The following is a 22,622-nucleotide window of genomic DNA, read 5'->3' as shown; positions in this document are numbered from 1 at the left end:
GTTGTCAATAACTCGGCGGATCATTTCATGTGGAATGGCGGTAATTTCTTGACGAATTGCATCTTTAAGTTGTTCAATAGATCGTGCGATGGGGATTTGAGGAATATGTTCCCTGTTCATTTGATCTCATTGCGTGGTGACATCGGTTGGCCCGCCCGTTCACCTGATTTAAATCCGTGCGATTTTTTTCTCTGGGGATACCTCAAGTCAAAGGTATACATTAATCGCCCTCGATCTATTGAACAACTTAAAGATGCAATTCGTCAAGAAATTACTGCCATTCCACATGAAATGACCCGCCGAGTTATTGACAACTTTCGTGAACGCCTTCGACAGTGTGTGGACAATAATGGATCCCATTTTACTGATTGAATTTTTAAAACATAATGAAACAAAATGGCATTATATGTACTTTTCAAAAATAAAAACACTTTCTTGTTTCTTTACTTCATTTGCCTTTTATTTAACCTACAAATGTGTCAGATAATTTTGCCTGACCCTGTATATATATATATATAGTGAATGGAATAAATGGAGTTGAACGAAGATTGTACAGAATACCTTTTATTACATTCTACACATGTTTCGAAGGCCACAAATTTCCAAATTCTGTTTAAATAAGGGTACCATATTGCAGCTTTCTCTTCAGGAAAAAAAAACAGGAATTCCGTTGACAGGACAAAACAAAACAGAGGCACAGCAATTCGAACGAAGATGCTCCTTAGGAGCCCATGGCTGAACTGTTTATCAATGTACGTTGAAATCGGGGATTTGGTGCGTTGAAGATATCTACAGGTCAGGCGGCGGTCAGATCTAGTCGGTGGAAGCAAGGGGTGTGGGGATGCTCTGTGTGACCAACACTAATGTTCTGAAAAATTTAAGAATACTGGGTGTATTTTTGGGGGCGAGACAAAAGCCTCCTATAAGCATGTATGTGTGTGATGGCCTATGTGTGCGTGGTCGTGTGCTGGCGAGGGGGGCTACAAAATGACCACTGCTGAAAAAACCAGTCAAGCGGCTGAAAGAATTTTTTGTGTTCGTGTGTTCGACTCGGCCTGCTTGTCAAAATTTAACATCGTTAAAGAATCCTAATGGCATATATAGTTCCACGCCTAATGGGAGTAATTTACCCTTGCAAGGGTTATTCATAGATTTCTTAAAAAGCTTTTTCAAAAATTATTTCCAAAGATTATTTTCATTTTAGTAGGGTAACTAGGTGTTAATTGTCTTAGGTATCATTTATATGTAAGATATGTATGACGCCTCCAATGGGGATATCGAAAGGCCGACTGTAAAAGACCATTTACCAACCGGTCTCTGGCGAACAGTATGTGGAAATTTGTGGCCTTCGAAACATGTGTAGAATGTAATAAAAGGTATTCTGTACAATCTTCGTTCAACTCCATTTATTCCATTCACTAATAATATTAAACTTCAATTATCCGCTCCAACGCACGGTTGCAACACCAAATGGTCTTATCTCCAACGGTGCTGTTTTCCGCTGTGATTTTTGCTACCCAGGTATCGGTTAAACCTTTGAATAATCTGTTACAAGAAAATTCATCTTTCTATTTCAACAATATATATATATATATATATATATATATATATATATATATATATATATATATATATATCACCGTGACCGACCAGGCTATCAGATGTTGCTACACATCGCCAGTCACAATGCGCTTCGCATTGTTTTAGCCTCCAAATGACGCTACCCCGCTGGCTAAGCGAGCAGGCCAACAGATGAAACAGTGAGAGAAAGTTGTGGCGAAAGAGTACAGCAGGGATCGCCAACACCCCCTGCCGGAGCCGCGTGGAGCTTTAGGCGTTTTCGCTCAATAAACACTAACAACGCCCGGTCTGGGAATCGAAACCTGGATCCTACAACCGTGAGTCCGCTCCCCTAACCACTGGGCCATTGCGCCTCCACACACACACACACACACACACACACACACACACACACACACACATATATATATATATATATATATGTATGTGTGTGTGTGTGTGTGGAGACGCAAATACACACATTCACACAATGGTAAATTGCCGCCATTTTATATTTTTTATTTCGTGCATGTACATTGTTTGTTTTTGATTTTGTTGACTTCACACCATAGTAGGGTCAGTTGGGCACTGTCTGTGAGAAAAACAGTACCATGACACAATTCACTCTATCAGGAATTTGGAAATGACATGTTGCACTGCTTGGTGTTCATGCTGGAAGCCCCAATACGAACATGGCAGAGTGTTTGGGTTGTCAATCTGAGGACAGTGCAATTTGAGGACATGTACCGAGAGTGATTAAGATCAAACATCCAGTCAACATCATGGTGTTCGAAGTGATCACTAGTGATGGCAATGTTATGCCTCCATTAATCTTCCCACATGGCCTCAGCCTCAACACAGAGGCCTACATCAAGTGCCTGGAGGAGGAAGTGCTGCCCTGGGTGAAGATGGCTGCTGGAAGACCCTATACAATAGGACTCTGCACCATATCACACCAGCAGGAGAACATAGTTATGGCTGTTAGACAACTTCTACAACCACATCACCCCTAACATCTGACTCCCCAGACTGCAACCCCCTTGATTATTATGTGTGGGGCACAATTGAGTGAAAGATCAATAAAACTCTTTGTAACACCAAAGATGAACTGAAGGCAAGGATTATGGCTGCATTCAACAACTTAAACAAGGAGATTGTCTAGAAGATTTGCAGGAGATTCTGAAGGCGACTGGAGGCCATAGTTGAAGCCAGTGGCGATTTTGTTGAATAGATTTACTCTTTAGTATTTCAAGATATTTTTATATAATTTTGGTAAACATGCATTCATTTAAGAATAAAACATTGATTGATTCTACTGGCCTTAGCAAATATATATGGGAATTGAAATCTAAAGGAATTAAGTATAATTTAAATTGGGAGATAGTTTGTAAAGCTAAATCTTATCGAATAGGTAATAATTTTTGTTTCCTGTGTAGAAATGAATTTATGGAGATATTATTAACTAATAATAAAAAATTGATTAATTCCCAAGATGAGCAAAAAATTAAATGCATACATACTTGAAATTACTTATATAATAAGCTTAGCTAATTTGTGTATATATTTAAACCCTGATTTATGTTACTAATTTTTGTAGTTATAATTTCTAGTAGTATAATGAGTATAAATTAGCAGTAGATTACGTAGTGTACATTACATAATTGGAATAAGATTAAAGCAAGGTGTTTATAAATTAAATAAATAAATTGATGAATATAGATTAAGTTATCGAAATTTAGTTTATTTTATGTATTTTACATATTTTAGTTTTAAATTATTGAGATTTTGGAATTTTTCCAGTAAATGCTGTATTACATCTAGTTTATCTCTTATTTTCATAACTATAATACATTTTTCTATCTATTTATTCTATTGTTATTATTTACGTCATGTTTTCACGTGATAAATTTCTTAGCAACGCTAGGTTCTAAGTATAACGTTTAAAATTTCAGTTAACTGGAATTCCTCAATAAGATAAGTTATGATTTTATTTTTCAATAATATTGTTATATGTTATCCGAGTATTTACGGTTAAGATATGTATTTTTCTATATTTATTTATTATATGTTAAGATACGTGCATCTATTTTATTATTATTTTAGACCTGAAGAGTGGCTATATTTTTAAATCGAATTAATTTCAAATTGAATAAATTTTAATTGTATCGATTTTATTATTATCAATTTAAAGACATAGTCACGAAACGCGTATAGTCAATTTAATGTTTATTTAATTTAGTGATTTTTAAAATTAATATTTATTATAGTATATTTTAATTTTTCTATATAGATAAGGTCTTTCACTATTGAATTACTTAATAGAGGTAATTTCTCTTAATTATATACATATATTATATATTGTGAAATTTGATTTTGAATTGCTAAATTGAATTTTTCCCTGTAAGTTTGGAATTATATATATATATATGTATATATATATGTGTGTGTGTGTGTGTGTGTGTGTGTGTGTGTGTGTATATGTATATATTTATGTGTGTGTGTTTTAGTGTTTGTCCCCTCACACCATCGCTTGACAACCGATGTTGGTGGGCTTATGTCCCTTAGTGGTTTGCCAAAAAAATTTGATAGAATAAGAACTAGGCTAAGAAAGAGCTAAGTCCTGGAGTCAATTTCTGCAACTAAAAAAGCCCTTTAAATCAGTGCTCCACCATGGCCGCAGTTAAATGAGTGAAACAAGTAAAAGGATAAAAGAATATGTGTATGAGTGTGTGTTGTTGTCTCCTTACTTTGACACTGCATGGTGGTAGTGAATGAATGCTACCAACATGCAAGCAGTGTCCTTTGTTTCCAATCTTCCATGAAAACATGTCTAGTCATGGGGAAATATTTACCTTACTTGGAAACAGGTGAGGGTTGGTGACAAGGAGGACATCCAGCCATTAAAAAATCCAGTTCAACAAGTTCTGTCTGACCCCTGTGCACATGGTAAAGTGGATGATAATGATGATGACGACGATTGTGATGATGACAATGATGACGATGGTGATGATGATGATGACAACGACAATGATGATAATGATGATGACAACGATGATGATGATGACAATGATGTTGATAACGACGATGATGATGATGATGACAATGATGATGATGAATACAATGATGATGATGATGATGATGACAACGACGATGGTGACGATGATGGTCTGAGACGGTGCTGTTTTTATGCATGCAGATACCATAAATGCCATCGCCCCACAAATATCCACTTCGTTTCGTTAGCACAAGTGTTGCTCCCTAACAAACCCATACCTTGACCTACACAGACATGCCATCTCTTCATTTCTCTGACATTTCTGCTGCTACTACACTCAGTTGGAAACTGGTGAGGGTTGGTGACAGGGAGGGCATCCAGCCATAAAAAAAAATCCAGCTCAACAAATTCTGTCTGACCCCTGTGTACATGAAAAAGTGGGCATAAAAAATGATGACAATGATGATGATGGTGATAGCGATGACGACAGTGATAATGATGGCCTAAGACGGTGCTGCTTTTATGCATACAGAGATGCCATCCCCAGAAAATATCCACTTCGGTTTGTTAGCACAAGTGTTGCTCCCCAACACACCCCATACCTTGACCTACACAGACATGCCATCTCTTCATTTCTCTGACATTTCTGCTGCAACTACACTCAGCACTGCTTCTCACAATTGGCTGGCCTTATGCCATCTTTACTTGACTCACACATCCTTCATATTATTAATAGATTTAAAACTAACTATAAGTTCACTATTGATTCTTCTGTCTCCTAAAATTCAAAATATGTTGCTTATTTTAAAAGTAATTTTTTAAAACGTTTTGTTTTCAAAATGTTCAATACAAAACTGTTCTTATTGATTTGGTGAGGAAGGTTTTAGTGGATTCACCTCAACTCACATACAAGTTTGACATTATATCATTGAACACTCAGAAAATGAAAGTGAAAGTAGACCTCAGTGCAATTAGAGCACAAAGAGATGACATAAATAGCTTCAGTCTCACTGAATAGCAGTTTGGACATGTGTCTTCTACTACAGTCTATGCAACATGAGTGAATATGGTTGACAGAAACTGTGTTGAAGCCCATCATGTGTATGCATATATGTGTATGTGTGTGTGTATGTACTTTTGTATTTGTCTTTCTGCCTCCCAAACCATTTGACAACTGGTGCTGGTTTGTTTACATCTTTGTAACCTAGCAGTTTGGCAAAAGAGGCCAACAGAATAAATACTTACTCTTTTACTTGTTTCAGTCATTTGACTGCAGCCATGCTGGAGCACTGCCTTTAGTTGAGCAAATCGACTCCAGGACTTATTCTTTGTAAGCCTAGTACTTATTCTATTGGTCTCTTTTGCCGAACTGCTAAGTTATGGGGATATAAAAACACCAGCATCGGTTGTCAAGTGATGTTGGGGGGACAAACACAGACACACAAACATATATACACACATGCATACATGCATATACACACATATATACATATATACATATATACAATGGGCTTCTTTCAGTTTCCGTCTACCAAATCCAGTCACAAGTCTTTGGTTGGCCTGAGGCTATAGTAGAAGACACTTGCCCAAGGTGCCATGCAGTGGGACTGAACCCAGAACCAAGTGGTTCATAAGCAAGCTACTTACCACACAGCCACTCCTACACCTATGTATAAAATATATAAAATAAATGATAATGAAATGGCTGCATTGAGCCCCACTCTTAAGCAGTACCATTTAAAATGTTTTTAAATGTTTTTACAAACAGTTTTTAATAATTTTCTTTGTTTGAAATGTTGGCACAAGGTCAGAGAATCTGGAGAATATGGCTAGTTGATTACATCAACCTCAGTACTCAGCTGCTGTATGTTTTATTGACCTTGAAAGAATGACAGACAAAGTTGACCTTGGTGGAATTTCAATTCAGAAAATAAATATGGATAAAATGCCACTACGCATTTTCCCCATCATGCCTTAAACTAAACAAAACATTAATTTAATTTTCTTTTTCTTAATTTCTTGCAAACACTAAAAAAAAATATGTGTTTTCAACCAACAGAAATTACAACCACTTCTCTTTTGTGTTATTAATGTCATTAGAACTGCAGAAATTGTAGTTAAGATATCTGTGCCGGTGACACATAAAAAGCACTGTCTGAGCATGGCCGATGCCAGCGCCACCTGACTGGCGTCCGTGTCGGTGACACGTAAAAGCACCAACTGATCGTGGCCATTTGCCAGCCTCCTCTGGCCCCTGTGCTGGTGGCATGTAAAAAGCACCCACTACACTCATGGAGTGGTTGGCGTTAGGAAGGGCATCAAGCTATAGAAACATTGCCAGATCAGACTGGAGCCTGGTGCAACCATCTGGTTTGCTAGACCCCGGTCGAACTGTCCAACCCATGCTAGCATGGAAAACGGACGTTAAATGATGATGATGATGATGATGATGAACTCACTTTGTCTCCCCTGTAAATATGGATCCTTCTAGCTATGTAAGAAATTGCAATTAACTTTTGTTAAAAATAATCTTGATAAATTGTTAGTTTAATTTTCAGAGTATTTTCTGTAGCTAATCAGTGAAGAAAATTTTCATGACAAAAAAGGAAATAAAAAGAAAAAAAAACGCATAAACAGGTAAAGCAAATCTTACATTTCTAAATCTCTCAGTAAACATGTATTAATCTGCACCAATTTTCTTTTAAACACAGCATATTTTGCAATAGATTTTATTTATTTAAGAATAATTTGGGGATATCTAGAATCCAACTAGAATTATATCCAAATTTAATATCAGTACAGATTGAGAAAACAAATGTATTTTGTCAAACTTTGTAATAAATTATTATGTGAAAAATGTTTTTTTTTCTTCTGTTATACATATATGTAAAATAATTTGATTCCCATTCAAAATTGACAAGAAAATTTTTTATATGCAATGTAGCATTCAGAATGCTGAGATGGAAGAAAAAAATAGATGTTACAGCTGCGAGAGAAAAAAAAAAGGAAAAGATTTCCACAAGATTTCCATTCTTCTTTAAGCTGTAACTATGGTATCTGTTATTGTAATATAAATTACATTTACATGACAAATACAGACTATAAGTACAACTGAAGAAGATTCAAGAAACAATGAAAATCATGTAAACACTAAAATTTAACCTTCGACAAAACCATTTCTCTCAATTTTTGCAAAGCAGATTATATGAAGCATATATGCATTTAGTTTATGACAGCATTGCAAGGAAACACAAAAAGTGAATAGGGAAAATATCATATGCCTAGAGAGCAGCTAAATTTAGCAAGAAATGGTGTCCACATGTAAAAATGAGAATTGTAGATGTCGTGGTTGGTAGGATTTCAGATAGCTTTCTGCGAGTTCAGCAGTTTTGTACTCTGTCGTTATAACCATGCTGTGTCCTTGGCTAAGATGTTTACCTCGGTAAATATTACTAGACAGTTTAATTTTCATCTGCAGGCTGTAGGACAAGAACAAGTGTTAAATCAAATGTTTTGCTAGCATGCACTACTGAGCTCTTTTAAAGAGTTGCTTTCTTTTTTTTAAGTTTCTCATTCACTTAACTCTAAGAAACTGGTGTCACATGATACATTAACAATGGTTTCAAATTTTGGCACTTGGCCAGCAGGCACATGGGAGAAGGAAGGTCGATTATATTGACCTTGTGCTCAATTGGTACTTTTTTTATCAACTCTGAAAGGCTGAAAGGCTGAAAAGCAAAGCCAACCTCAGTGGAATTTGATCTCAAGATGTAAAGACAGACAAAATGTTGTTAAGTATTTTGTCTGGCATGCTAACAATTCTGTTAACTCACCACTTTGCTTGATACCTTCATAATAACCTGAGTCTGAGAAAAGTAATAAAATAATAAATTCTAAGAAATCCTAAAAGAAGCCATGTCCTACACATATGAGATGAGCAGATGGTAAACATTACTGGCCCATATTTGAAATAGCAAGATCATGGAACAAATTACCAGAGGGAATCATATTATTTCATAAGAGGAAAACAACTTGTGGAATAATATTCAGCACCGCTTCCGTTAAGGTAGATGGTGTCTCATATTAATGAGGCACAATATAACTGGATATTAATGCAGCTTCTCAAGTTGTTAAACATATGCATCTATAGGCACAGGAGTGGCTGTGTGGTAAGTAGCTTGTTTACCAGCCACATGGTTCCGGGTTCAGTCCCACTGCGTGACACCTTGGGCAAGTGTCTTCTACTATAGCCTCGGGCCGACCAGAGCCTTGTGAGTGGATTTGGTAGACGGAAACTGAAAGAAGCCCGTCGTATATATGTACATATATATATGCGTGCGTGTGTTTGTGTGTCTGTGTTTGTCCCCCTAGCATTGCTTGACAACCGATGCTGGTGTGTTTATGTCCCCGTTACTTAGCGGTTCGGCAAAAGAGACCGATAGAATAAGTACTGGGCTTACAAAAGAATAAGTCCCGGGGTCGATTTGCTTGATTAAAAGGCGGTGCTCCAGCATGGCTGCTGTCAAATGACTGAAACAAGTAAAAGAGTAAAGAGAATATGTCATTGTTCAGATTTAAGATTTCTTGCCAATAGAGAAAGAGTTGGTTTCTAACCCAGATCCAAGGCTACCTCATTGGAAGTTCAACAACATCAACATGGTATTTTCTATGTATGTATGTATGTATGTATGTATGTATGTATATAAGCATGCATGTATTTATGTATGTATGCATGTATATATGTATGTATGCATGTATATATGAATTCATGTACGTATGTATGTATGTATGTATGTATGTATGTATGCATGCATGTATGTATGTATTTATGTATATATCTATGTAATTATGTATGTGTGTTTGCAGATTTGTATGTTTTGTATTATGTATGCATTCTCATGCATATAGTTGCATGTCTAGACATGCTCCTATATACTTAAATGATTAACTTCTGGAAAGTTTTACAGATTTTTATAGTTCCAATGATAGCTTGAATCTTTAGTCTTCAAATCAGCTTTCTCCTTTCTGGTTTTGAGAAGCTTAATTTCCCAAGATTGGTATTTAGGCAGTGTGTTACATATCCCAGGGCCATAATAATTACAACTCTAAGCCTGAACTTGTGACATGGATATGTATGTATGTATGTATTTCCAGATAAGGGAAGTAAAAATCAGTCCACAAATATATAATCAGGCAAACTACAAGGAATTTTGTGTAGCTCTGCTTCAGCAAGACTTGAAAAAAATCATAGAAAGAAGTGAAATGGATACAGTAAACTTGCCATGGGGAGTAGAATATCCAGTGTTTCAGAACCAATCCTGACGAAGGATTGCATCCAAAATGTTGGGTATTCTACTTCTCATGGCAAGTTCCCTGTACTCATTTCACTTCTTTCTTATTTCTTTACTGCCCACAAGAGGCTAAACATACAGGGGACAAACAAGGGCAGACAAAGGGATTAAGTCGATTACATCGACCCTAGTGGATAACTGGTACTTAATTTATCGACCCCAAAAGATGAAAGGCAAAGTCGACCTCGGCGGAATTCGAACTCAGAATGTAATGACAGATGAAATACTGCTAAGCATTTCACCCGGCATGCTAACGTTTCTGCCAGCTCGCTGCCTTTCACTTCTTTCTATTGTGTTGGTGCATAATTATTGCGGCTTTTTTTCAACAAATTTTATTCAACAAAAACAATAACAACATGTAACAAAAACATCTTTAAATGATTATTCTGGAGCATATTCACCATCTACTTCAATTACTGCTACCCATTTACTTGGCAAGTCAGTCAGACCATCATTTACAAATGTTTTTGTTAAATATTGTTATTATTTTTGTTGAATTAAATTTATTGATAAAAAGCTGCAATAATTATGCACCAACCCAATATATTTTTTCCACACACATATATATTTTTCTATTATTTCAAAAAGGCTTTTGGCAGTATCAATTATATAATCTCAAAATAGTCAGAAATCTAAGAGAGTGGTTGCAGGAAGAGGAATCAAAATAATTCAGTCAGTGGCAATCTTTCTGAAAAGTAGAATTTAAGTGAGGTGCTTCACTGTGCTGGCTTTGGTCAATTACTAATTGTAATAGCTCTCAAACACATTTTCATTTATTAAAACTACTGCCACAAGCTATACCAAAGTTCCCAAGCTGTTAAAGGTTATCAAATGTCATAATAACATCAACAATGAACAAAAGGACATTTTGCAGGTAGACACATTTGCTATTTGCAGTTACTCTGACAGCATGAAGTTTAATGTATGAAATTTAATGTATGAGGTTTCTAAGCATTTTCCTCGCAGTAAAATGCCTGGAACTTTTGATTTGGAGCTTTTAGAGCCAGCATGTACAGTAGCAAGACAAATTGGAAGTCAAGAATTAGAATGCATGCAAGGCATGGGAATTATGAGTAATATTGCACCATTAGGAATATTAATTAATAAGAGGATGGCATTTAGAAGAGAACAAGAAATCGTGTTGATCCTGTGGAATATACTGAAGGCCAATCGTCAAGATTATTACTTACATCTCTGGCCTTCTTTTAGTGTTGAGCTCATTACCAAATTTGGACACAATCCAATTGTTCTATACATGCGTATGTACACACACACACACACACACTCACACGTGCATGCACACATACGCACACATGATTGCTCGTAGATGAATTTCTAGAATTGAAAAGCTTTAATACTTTATTTCCCATACTAGCTGAACTGAATGAGGAGGCTATATGCAGTAATTCATATTTGATGTGTGTGTGTGTGTATGGTATAAATACATGCCTACATACATGTGCGTGCGTGTGTGAGTGTGTGTGTTATTAGCGGATGTTAAACAACGATGAGGATGATGATGATGTTACATATAAGTATATGTGTGTGTGTGGGTGAGTGTGTATGTGTGTTTTTATACAATATAGATATAATACGAGTAAGAAAATGAAGAACAAATTCGCCACATCTTTATTATTAATCTCAACTGTTCTGGTGCCACTTCATTATTAAAGCCATTGCATGTAATAATTCCACGTGAAAAGTTAGACAATATGTATGGTTGATTATATATTATATAGGAGTGGTACTTCATCAGATTAGCATCAAGACATGCATTCTTACATCATCAATATCATCATCATCATCTAACGTCCATTTTTCATGCTGGCATAGGTTGGAGGCTTTGACAGAAGCTGGCCAGCCAAGAAGCTTGCACCAGGCTCCAGCTGTCTGTTTTGGGATGGTTTCTACACCTGGATGCCCTTCCTAGCATCAAACACTTTACAGAGAGTACTGAATGCTTTTTTACATGGCATTAGCACCAGTGCTTTATATGTTGCACTGATGTAGGGCTTTTCATGTGGCAATGGCACATATAATATATATGAGGTTGTGCCGAAAAGTTTGCGGCTTTGGGTAAAAGAAAATACAGGAGAATCAGTTAATTATGATTTTATCCAACATATTCCCCTCTCAGATTCACACACTATTTTTTAAGCTCTGTAAAAGAACTTGGATGGTTGGGCCACCAGCCAGGCCTTTTGCGAGACTCTTTTGGTCAGGAACTTTTCAGCACCCCTTGTGCATGCATGTGTGTGTGTGTGTATGTATGTATGTATGTATGTATGTATGTATGTATGTATGTATGTATGTGTATGTATGTATGTATGTGTGTGCATGCATGTATATATATATATATATATATATATAGAGAGAGAGAGAGAGGGTGCATAAGATATTTGAGGACAGATTTATGTTTATAAAAAAACAGATATTAATAACAGATAATAACTTAATTTATCATTATAGAACCTTCTTTTCTATAATGTTATTCAATAAAGCCACCTTCAGCTTCAACAACTGCTTCCATATGAGATCTAAATCATCTACATGCTTGAATCAAGTGGTCCTAGGTCATTTTGGACATTACTCTGACTATTGCAGCTTTCAAAGAATATTTGGTGTTATGGGCATGTCCATTGACCTCTCTCTCAACAACACTCCACATGTAATAGTCAATGTTAGGGATTATGTGATCATAAAAATTTTCAGTCATCCATTCCTGGTTTAGTAGAGCCATGTGTGATAGTACAGAGTCTTACTAAAACACATATGGCCTTCCATTGCATACACTGTCTATCCAGGGCTTAACAATTATTTCCAGGACCTCAATGTAGGCAGCAGAGTTAACTCTAAGGCCTTATGGAAAGAAGTAAAGAGGCATCACATGTCCTTCATTGCTGACAATCCCTAAAACCATGAAAGTTGCAGGAAATTTTGTATGCATAAGACTTGGAACTGCACATAACCATCTGTCATTTCTTCTGTTAACTTTTTGATCTTTGTGGAACTTTTTCTCATTTGAGAAAAACTAAATCAAATCTTCTGCTGGATTTTTCAGTTTGTTTTTAAGTGCCTTTTAGATCTGATGTAGTGATTTTCTCTTGCTTTTTCTGACAAATTGACCTTTCCTCATCATATAAAACTTATATCAGATGTCTTCGTTGACAAAATTTCTGACTGTTCCTTCTGACACATGGAGATCTTTTACAATTGAACTCATGGACTTTCTGGGATTGTAATTAATGGTCTATTGAATTTGTTGGATAAATTCAGGTGTTCTGATTATTTAGAATGCTTTTTATGCTTTGGTATTGATGATAAGTTTCCATCTTCAGTCTCTAGCTCTTTACAAACTTTGTAAATGAAACATCTGGCAACTTTTAAAAATCGAGATATTTCAAAATTGCTATGCTCAGGCTTTATAACCACAAAAACAGCATGCCTCTTCATTTCTTGATTAAGCTATGGGTCTGCCATTATTATTTTCTGAAACAAACATTTACATGGGTTGGACAGTTTGACTGAGGATTGGCAAGCCAGGAGGCTGTACCTGACTCCAATCTGATCTGGCAAGGTTTCTACTGATGGATGACCTTCCTAATGCCAACCACTCTGAGAGTGTAGTGGGTGCTTTTTATGTGCCACTGGCATGAGGCCAGTCGGTGGCTCTGGCATCGACCATGCTTGAATGGTGCTACCAGCACAGGTGCCAGTCAAACAGCACTGACATCAACCACGACTACGATTTTGCTTCCTTTCCTTCCTTTTCTTTTGGACTTTCCTCTGTCTCCTATTTCTGAAGAAGAGCATTGCTTGAAATGTAAAACCCCCTTTCTTTCCTTCCCTGAATGTCTTATTAATACTTTGCATGTACAATACACACGCATTATTGTTTTTTCTTGTGTTTTTCCTCCATTTTTTTATTAATTATATATATATCATCATTATCATCATCATCCTCGTTTAACGTCTGTTTTCCATGCTAGCATAGGTTGGACGGTTCGACTGGAGTCTGGGAAGCCAGGAAGCTACACCAGGCTCCAGTCTGATCTGGCAGTGTTTCTACAGCTGGATGCCCTTCCTAACACCAACTACTCTGTGAGTGTAGTGGGTGCTTTTTACGTGCCACCGGCACAGGGGCCAGAGGAGGCTGGCAACATCTACGACCAGTTGGTGCTTTTTACATGCCACTGGCATGGACACAAGTCAAGGTGGCACTGGCATTGGCCACGTTCGGATGGTGTCTTTTACATGCCACTGGCATGGATATCCTAACTACAATTTCCATTTTATTGCAATGTTATTATTGGTCCAAATATGCTTGAGGTATGTTCGAATCAGGGAACCAGCTACTCACTGTGTTTTGCCAAGGAAAATATCTCCTGCTTGTTGATAAATGGTGTGTATGCAACAATATCAGCTCACAGCACTGCCTATCCAGCTGTGAGATGCAAGCATTTTGGAGTAGTTATCTCCTCTTTGGTCATGGTCACCAGGCAGGTGGCATTGTGAACTGATTGAAGAAACTAATTCTCTTATGCTTTTCCAATTGCTATGCGGTGACTGGTCAGTGCTGTGTGGCAGCTCACCATAAGTAAATTATGGAGGGTGGAGCACCAAGCAGTGATAAGTAAAATTGCAATGTTATTCAATTCTACGATAGTCACAAGGCCTAAAATTTTGGGGGAGGGGCCAGGCTATTAGATCGACCCCAGTATGCAACTGGTATGTAATTTATCTACCCTCAAAGGATGCAAGGTAAAGTTGACCGTGGTAGAATTTGAACTCAGCACATAGAGACAGATGAAATACTGCTAAGTATTTCACCTGGTGTGCTAATGATTCTGCCAGCTTGCCGCCTGACTTAATAATCTTTTCTACTTTAAGCACAAGGCCTGAAATTTTTGGGGAGAGACCAGTCGATTAGATCAACACCAGCATGCAACTGGTACCTAATTTATCAACCCCAAAAGGAGAAAAGACAAAGTTGACCTTGGCAGAATTTGAACTCAGAACATGTAGACAGATGAAATTGCACTAAGCATTTCAGCCAGCTTGCTGCCTTTAAATATTCTTTTCTTCTCTAGGTACAAGGCCCAAAATTTTTGGGGAGGGTGGCCAGTCAATTAGATCGACCCCAGTATGCAAATGGCACTTAATTTTTTGACCCTGAAAGGATGAAAAGCAAAGTCGACCTCAGTGAAATTTGAACTCAGAATGTAAAGACAGATGAAATACTGCTAAGCATTTCACCCAGCGTGCGAACATTTCTGCCAGCTTGCTGCCTTAAAATTGCAATATTATTATCAGTCTGAATAAACTACTCCAAAATGCTTGCGTCTCACTGTCTGGGTAGACAGTGCTGTGAGCTGATCAGAAGTATATATACACCCTTTGTCAACAAACAAGATATATTTTCCGTGATAAAACACAGTGAGTAGCTGATAATAGCATAGCAATTTTACTAATCACTGCATGTATGTGTGTGTGTGTGTGTGTGTGTGTATATGCATGCTTGCTTGTGTGTGTATTTGTATTTGTTTGTATCCATGTGCATGCCTATGTTTGTGGGAGTGATTTCATATTTTCTCCTTGACTTTACATCTGAGTGTTTGTTGACTATACACAAAACAGCGACCTTACTATCAATACAGGCTGGTCTCGTGCAAGCAGTCGACAGTGAAAACATGTACTGGCTTCTTAGCTATGTCATTACAAGTTGTGTGACCTCTGTAAGCAAAACAGGCCTCAAACCTCTGACCATGTCTGGGCTGTTTCATTGTTTGATAGGCTTAAAAGATTATTACCACATTTGGAAACAGGCGAAGGGTGGTGACAGGAAAGGCATCCAGCCTTAGAAAGTCTGCCTCAACAGATTCCATCTGGCCCAGGCAAATATAAAAAAGTGGATGGTACAATGATGATGCTGATAGTGATGATGATGTTGATGATGGTGTTGGTGGTAGTGATGATGATAGCATCAATAATAATGTTTCTCTGTGTGTGTGTGTGCGTGTGCATGTGCTTGTACATATATATATATATATATATATATATATATTGCAGCATAACCAGCCCATTTAAGAGTACCCCTCAATTATTGGACAATAAACTGTGCTTGCAAAAACCTTTTGAGTCGAGTGAAGTCATTGTTGTGGCCGATGCCAGTACCGCCATGTTGGTAGCATGTAAAATGCACCATTTGAGCTGGTTGATGCCAGTGCTGCCTGACTGGCTCCCACTCCTGTGGCATGTAAAAAGCACCATTCCAACGTAGTTGATGCCAGTACTGCCTGACTGGCATTTAAGAAGCATTTACTACACTCTCGGAGTGGTTGGCATTAGGAAGGGCATCCAGCTGTAGAAACTTTTGCCAGATCAGAATGGAGCCTGGTGCAGTCTCCTGGTTTATAGCTGAGATGGTAGTTATGGAAAGAAAGAATTAAAGTGAAGCATAAAGGTTAATAGTTCAACTTTCTATAACTTCGGGACGTTGAACTATGAACTTTTATGCTTCTTTTTTCTTCTCGCTTTCCATCTCCTTATTCTTTTACACCCTTCCTCTATGTCATCATCTCATTAACATATACCATTCTCATTTTCCCTATTTCTCTCTGATGACGGAATATCCCATACTCGGGGATATCCCAGAAACAACTGTAAAATTTTGAATTTCTTCCTATAATAATAATGTATACAACTTGAGATGCTTGCCTTACCTTAATGTTTGCTGTCCTGTTTAACAATTATATATATATATATATATCACCGTGATCACCGTGACCGACCAGGCTATCAGATGCTGCTACACATTGCTGGTCACAATGGGCTTCACATTGTTTTAGTCTTCAAATGATAACACTTCGCTGGCTAAGCGAATAGGCCAATATATATATATATGTATATATATATATCATGATGATGATGATCATCATCATCGTTTAATGTCCGTTTTCCGTGCTAGCATGGTTCAATGGTTCGATCGGGATCTGGGAAGCCAGGAAGCTGCACCAGGCTCCAGTCTGATCTGGAAGTGTTTCTACAGCTGGATGCCCTTCCTAACGCCAACCACTCCGTGAGTGTAGTGGGTGTTTTTTACATGCCACCGGCACATGTATCACAACTACTATTTCCATTTGATATTTATTTCGATGTTTATGTACTTGACTCAATAGGTATATATATATATATATATATATATATATATATGTATATACATGAGCACACACATACATATACGTATATAACATATATATCATTGTTTATTTACATTATCTACGTTTGACAGATATTTGTCTTCATCTTGTTTGTTGTTAATACATTTTGGTTTCATGGGGGAAATTTTCAAACCTGGGTTCTCATTCCTAAGGTATTTTTCGATGTTTTTGTTGTTGTTGTTGTTGTTGTTGTTATTATTATTATTATTATTATTATTATTATTATTATATTATTATTATTATCATCATCATATTATTATTATTATTATTATTATTATTATTCTGGTCACTGCCTGGGATTGAACTCAGAGTCTTGGAGTTAGTAGCCCATACTCTTAATCACTATGCCATATGTATATATATATGTCATTGTTATTATGCAAAAGTGTCATAAGTCTATATATATATAACACACACACCCACATATACATATATACATATATATATAACACACATATAAATATATAGATTTCTCTCTCTCTCTCTCTCTCTTTCTCTCTCTCTTTCTCTCACACCATATATATATATATATATTAGGTATATATATATATAATATATATATATATATATACATACACACATATATATATATATATATATATTATATATATATATATTAGCTATATATAAATACTCTTATAAACATTGCAGTAGGGGTTAATTTTCATAGGAGTTTTAAAAATAATCAATAAATTAAATTTAGCTGAAGTATGGGATGGTTTACTAATAATACATTGACAAGAACCAAAGGCATGAATTTCATACATTCATAAGTGAAATTTTATTGCTATTTCAGCTGTGTGTAGCAGAATCTATACACAGTGGATAAGAAGTTGTAGAATTAAATGAACGCCTATGCAACCTGTGGCCAAATTCTGCACATAAATCTCTTTTGCTCTTTCTCACCATATATATATATATACATATATACACACACCCCACTCACACAAATACACATACATGTAAATACACAGATGTTCACACACATGTGTATATAAAAATAAATATATATATATCATCATCCTTAGCGGTTCGGCAAAAGAGACCGATAGAATAAGTACTGGGCTTACAAAGAATAAGTCCTGGGGTCGATTTGCTTGATTAAAGGCGGTGCTCCAGCATGGCCACAGTCAAATGACTGAAACAAGTAAAAGAGTAAAAGAGTATCATCGTTTAACGTCTGCTTTCTATGCTAGCATGGGTTGGACGATTTGACTGAGGATTGCTGCACCAGGCTCCAATCTGATCTGGCAGAGTTTCTACAGCTGGATGCCCTTCCTAACGCCAACCACTCCGAGAGTGTAGTGAGTGCTTTTATATATATATAAAAAAATTTTTTTTGTAATGAGATAAAAAAAAAACCAAGGCAGTGTAGATCTTTGCCTTGGTTTTTTATCTCATTACGGAAAAAAAATCTTTTTTGTATATACACATGCTGATATATGACCTAAGTTGGACCCCTTATTCACATAATCACCGAATCTGGAACTTAACTATGGTCTATCCATAGCACTTATTCAGCATTACCTGACACCTTTAGGTCTTACTGACACCATTACCTCTTATAACAGAATCGGGTGAAGCCTGGAAACAGGAAGGACATCCAGCTGTAGAAAATCTGCCGCAATAAACTCCATCCATTCCATGCAAGCATGAAGGAGTGGACACTAAAGTTAGAATGACAAAGATGATGATGACAGTTATGATAATGGTGGTGGTGATGATGATGATGATGATGATGATGATGATGACAATAACAACGATAATAATAATAATAATAATAATAATAATAATAATAATTGTGTACAGTGCTCAGGTGCACTACAACTCATCTAAAGTGTATATATAATCAGGTGTAGTTTCGGCGGATTTCGGAAAACATGAGGACCTTAAAGGATGCAGTGTCATGGCAGTCAACAACTGACGCAGGCAGTTTATTCCATGCTTCAGCAAGTCTGAGTGTGAAAAAATGTTTCCGAAAGTCATGGGAGCTGTGTTGTTTTCTGACTTTGTAGGCATGTCCACGTGTGTTAGACACATGGAGATCAAAAAGGTGTTCAGTGTTGTTGTTGGTGAGGTGGTTGATAACTTTGTGGTTGCTTACCAAGTCCGTCGCCAGATGCCGGAGCTTCAGTGAATCCATGCCCAGGGAAACAAGGCGCTCAGAATATGGTAGGTGTCTGATGGAGGGTATGCGTTTGGTTGCACGTCTCTGGACAGATTCCAGGAGGTCAATGTTCTGAGCAAGATAGGGGTTCCAAACTGATGATGTGAATTCCAAGTGTGGTCATACCATAGCTGTATACAGTTTTAAATAGATGGCTGGAGAGCGGCTAACAAAAGTCTTGCTGAGTGATGCCTTCTTGACAATTTTAGAGATATGATTTGTCCAACGCAAATCACTGCTGACAGTGATGCCTAGGTCATGCTCGCAAGAGGATTTCTTGATATCAGTGTTGTGGAGGGTGTATGTGGACGCAGGGTTTTTTCTCCCAAAATGCATGGTGGTACACTTGTCCACAGCCAGTTTCAGTTGCCAGTCTGTGATCCATTGCTGCATTGTGTCTAGGTCTGATTGCAGGATGGTGAGGACAATGATGATGATGATGACAAGGTAAACAACAATGTTGATGGTGATGATGATGATGAGGAGGAGGACGATTGTAATGATGATGATGATGATGATGATGATGACAACGTCAATGATAATGACAATGATGACGACGACAATGACAATACATACATAAATATATATATATATATGTGTGTGTGTTTGTGTGTGTGTGTGTCTGTGTGTGTATATATATGTATGATTTCTGTCGTTATCTTAATCTGAAGATTATGCAGACTTATTAGACAGACATATTAATGGGATGGATGTGAAATGATTATTATTATTATTATTATTTTTTATTTTTTTATTTTCTTCTCTTTTGTAAATTTTACAGATTTACCTGATTGAATGCTGACTGTATTTATTTTCTCCTTCTTCAATCTAAATTCAAAATTAGGATAGATTCAATAAGCAAGCTAGCAGACATTTAATGATTTTAACTGTCTTTAAATATACCATTTCACTAAAAATTTCTGGCTCTTTTGCTAACATGAGAATAACCATGCATTTTAAAAGCTAGTTCCAGTTTCCAATTAACCCTTTTGTTACCAAATTTCAGTTTTAAAATTTCATCTTTTCTTTTATGTTATATATCTTTTGCTTGATTCAGTCAAATAAAAGGCGAATGGGTTAGTGGTTAGGGTATTTGGCTCACGATCATAAGGTCATGAGTTCAATTCCCAGCACCGGCAACACGGTGTGTCCTTGAGTGAGAAATTTTATTTCACGTTGCTCCACTCTACTCAGCTGGTGAAAATGAGTTGTACATGTGATTCAAAGGGCCAGCTTTGTTCCATTCTGTGTTACACTGAATCTCCCTGAAAATTATGTTAAGGATACACATATAGGCGCAGGAGTGGCTGTGTGGTAAGCAGCTTGCTTACCAACCACATGGTTCCGGGTTCAGTCCTTCTGTGTAGCACCTTTGGCAAGTGTCTTCTATTATAGCCTCGGGTCGACCAAAGCATTTTGAGTGGATTTGGTAGACGGAAACTGAAAGAAGCCCGTCGTCTATATGTATATATTTATATATGTATGTATGTATGTGTGTGTATATGTTTGTGTGTCTGTGTTTGTTCCCCCAACATCGCTTGACAACCGATGCTGGTGTGTTTACGTCCCCGTAACTTAGTGGTTTGGCAAAAGAGACTGATAGAATAACTACTAGGCTTACAAAGAATAAGTCCTGGGGTTGAATTTCTCAACTAAAGGCAGTGCTCCAGCATGGCTGCAGTCAAATGACTGAAACAAGTAAAAGAGCAAAAGAGAGTATGTCTGTGGAGTACTCAGCCACTTACATGTTAATTTCATGAGCAGGCTGTTCCATTGATCAGATCAACTGGAACCCTCATCGTCGTAACCGACTGAGTGCGAGCAGGATAGGATTCAATCAATGGATTGCAGCCAAGCTGGAGCACCATTTTAAAGGATCCCTTTAGTCTAATAAATTGATCTCAGTACTTATTTAAAAAAAAATTCTGCTACTCATTCAATCAGTCTCTTTGACCAAACTGATTATTTATAGGAATATAAACAAACCAACACAAGTTTTCAAAAGGTGGTGTGAGGAGCAAGCACAAACACAAAGACATACAGACACACATACTCACTTGCATTTATATATGATGGGCTTCCATACAGTTTCCATCTACCAAATTCACTCACAAGGCATTGGAAAGCTTGGAGCTATAATAACAGACACTTGCCTAAGGTGCCATGCAGTGGGACTGAACTCAAACTACCTGGCCTCAAAGTAAGCTTTTTTTCCCACACAGCCATGCCTGTACCTATTAAAGAATTTAATAAGATAACTTCGGTATTATTAAGCTTGGGAAGGCAATTAGCTGGTAGCATCGTGACTGTGCCAGGGAAAATGCTTAACGGCATTTCTTCCAACTTCATGTTCTGAGTTAAAATTCCACCAAAGTTGACTTTACCTTTCATTCTTTCATAGCTGAAAAAATGAGTACCAGTCATAAACTGGGGTCAATGTAACCAACTTACCCCCTCTTCAAAATTGCTGACCTTATGCTAAAATTTGAAATCATTATTATTATTATTATTATTATTATTATTATTATTATATTATTATTATTATTATTAAGTCAGAATTGTTAGCACACTGGGTGAAATGCTTAGTGCAATTTCATCTGCTGCTACATTCTGAGTTCAAATTCTGCCAAGGTCGACTTTACCTTTCATTCTTTCAGGGTCGATTAAATAAGTACCAGTTACACACTGGAATCGATATAATCAACTTAATCCCTTCCCCCAAGCTGCCCTTGTGGCAAAAATTTGAAATCATTATTAAGCTTGGAATATAAACAAACATAAAATATTAGGTACAGTCTCAGGTAGGTTGGCATTGAAAGGAAAATGGGTGAGGATATAATTTAACACCAAATAAAATGTTGATTTGGTACCTATTCATAATTCCTAAGTTAAATGAAACAACAGTGAAAATTGTTTGACCCAGAAACTCAATGAAATACACGCTGAAGGATTGAACCTAGTACCTCTGTGCACTTTACCCGCTCAGCAATCTGTACATATATGAGGTGGTATCACAAAGTTCCTGGACTTGTTCTGTAGCGCACCAACAAGTGGCAGTGCACAGCTGCATGCACAATGACAGATGGAAGTGATCCTCATGAGGCAGTGACATCACTGTGTTTATTTTGCAAGTTGTGAAATTTGTGTGTTTGTGATCACGTGTATGCTGTAATCTGCGATTTTGACATGGACAGGAACAAAGAGCCAATGTGAAATTTTGTGTTAAACTTCAGAAGTCTGCTGCATAGACATTGAGCATTCTTCGACAGGCTTATGGTAATGAGGCAATGGGTCATGCACAATGTTTTGAGTGGCACGGGTGTTTCAAA

The 22,622-nt window shown here is 37.0% G+C and overlaps 1 long non-coding RNA gene across 1 annotated transcript; it reads left to right on the top strand.

Moving 5' to 3' along the window:
- The first annotated feature begins 2,703 nt into the window (after window positions 1-2,703).
- Window positions 2,704-22,191, top strand: LOC118765111. Its single transcript, XR_005000959.1, has 4 exons — window positions 2,704-2,832; window positions 10,080-10,084; window positions 11,443-11,451; window positions 22,182-22,191. It is a non-coding gene; the product is annotated as an uncharacterized LOC118765111 (long non-coding RNA).
- The last annotated feature ends 431 nt before the right edge of the window (window positions 22,192-22,622 follow it).

Source organism: Octopus sinensis, linkage group LG10, assembly GCF_006345805.1.
Source record: "Octopus sinensis linkage group LG10, ASM634580v1, whole genome shotgun sequence".
Lineage (NCBI taxonomy): Eukaryota > Metazoa > Mollusca > Cephalopoda > Octopoda > Octopodidae > Octopus > Octopus sinensis.
Note: the sequence above shows the minus strand (reverse complement) of the source record. Positions and strands in the feature narration are given on the sequence as shown.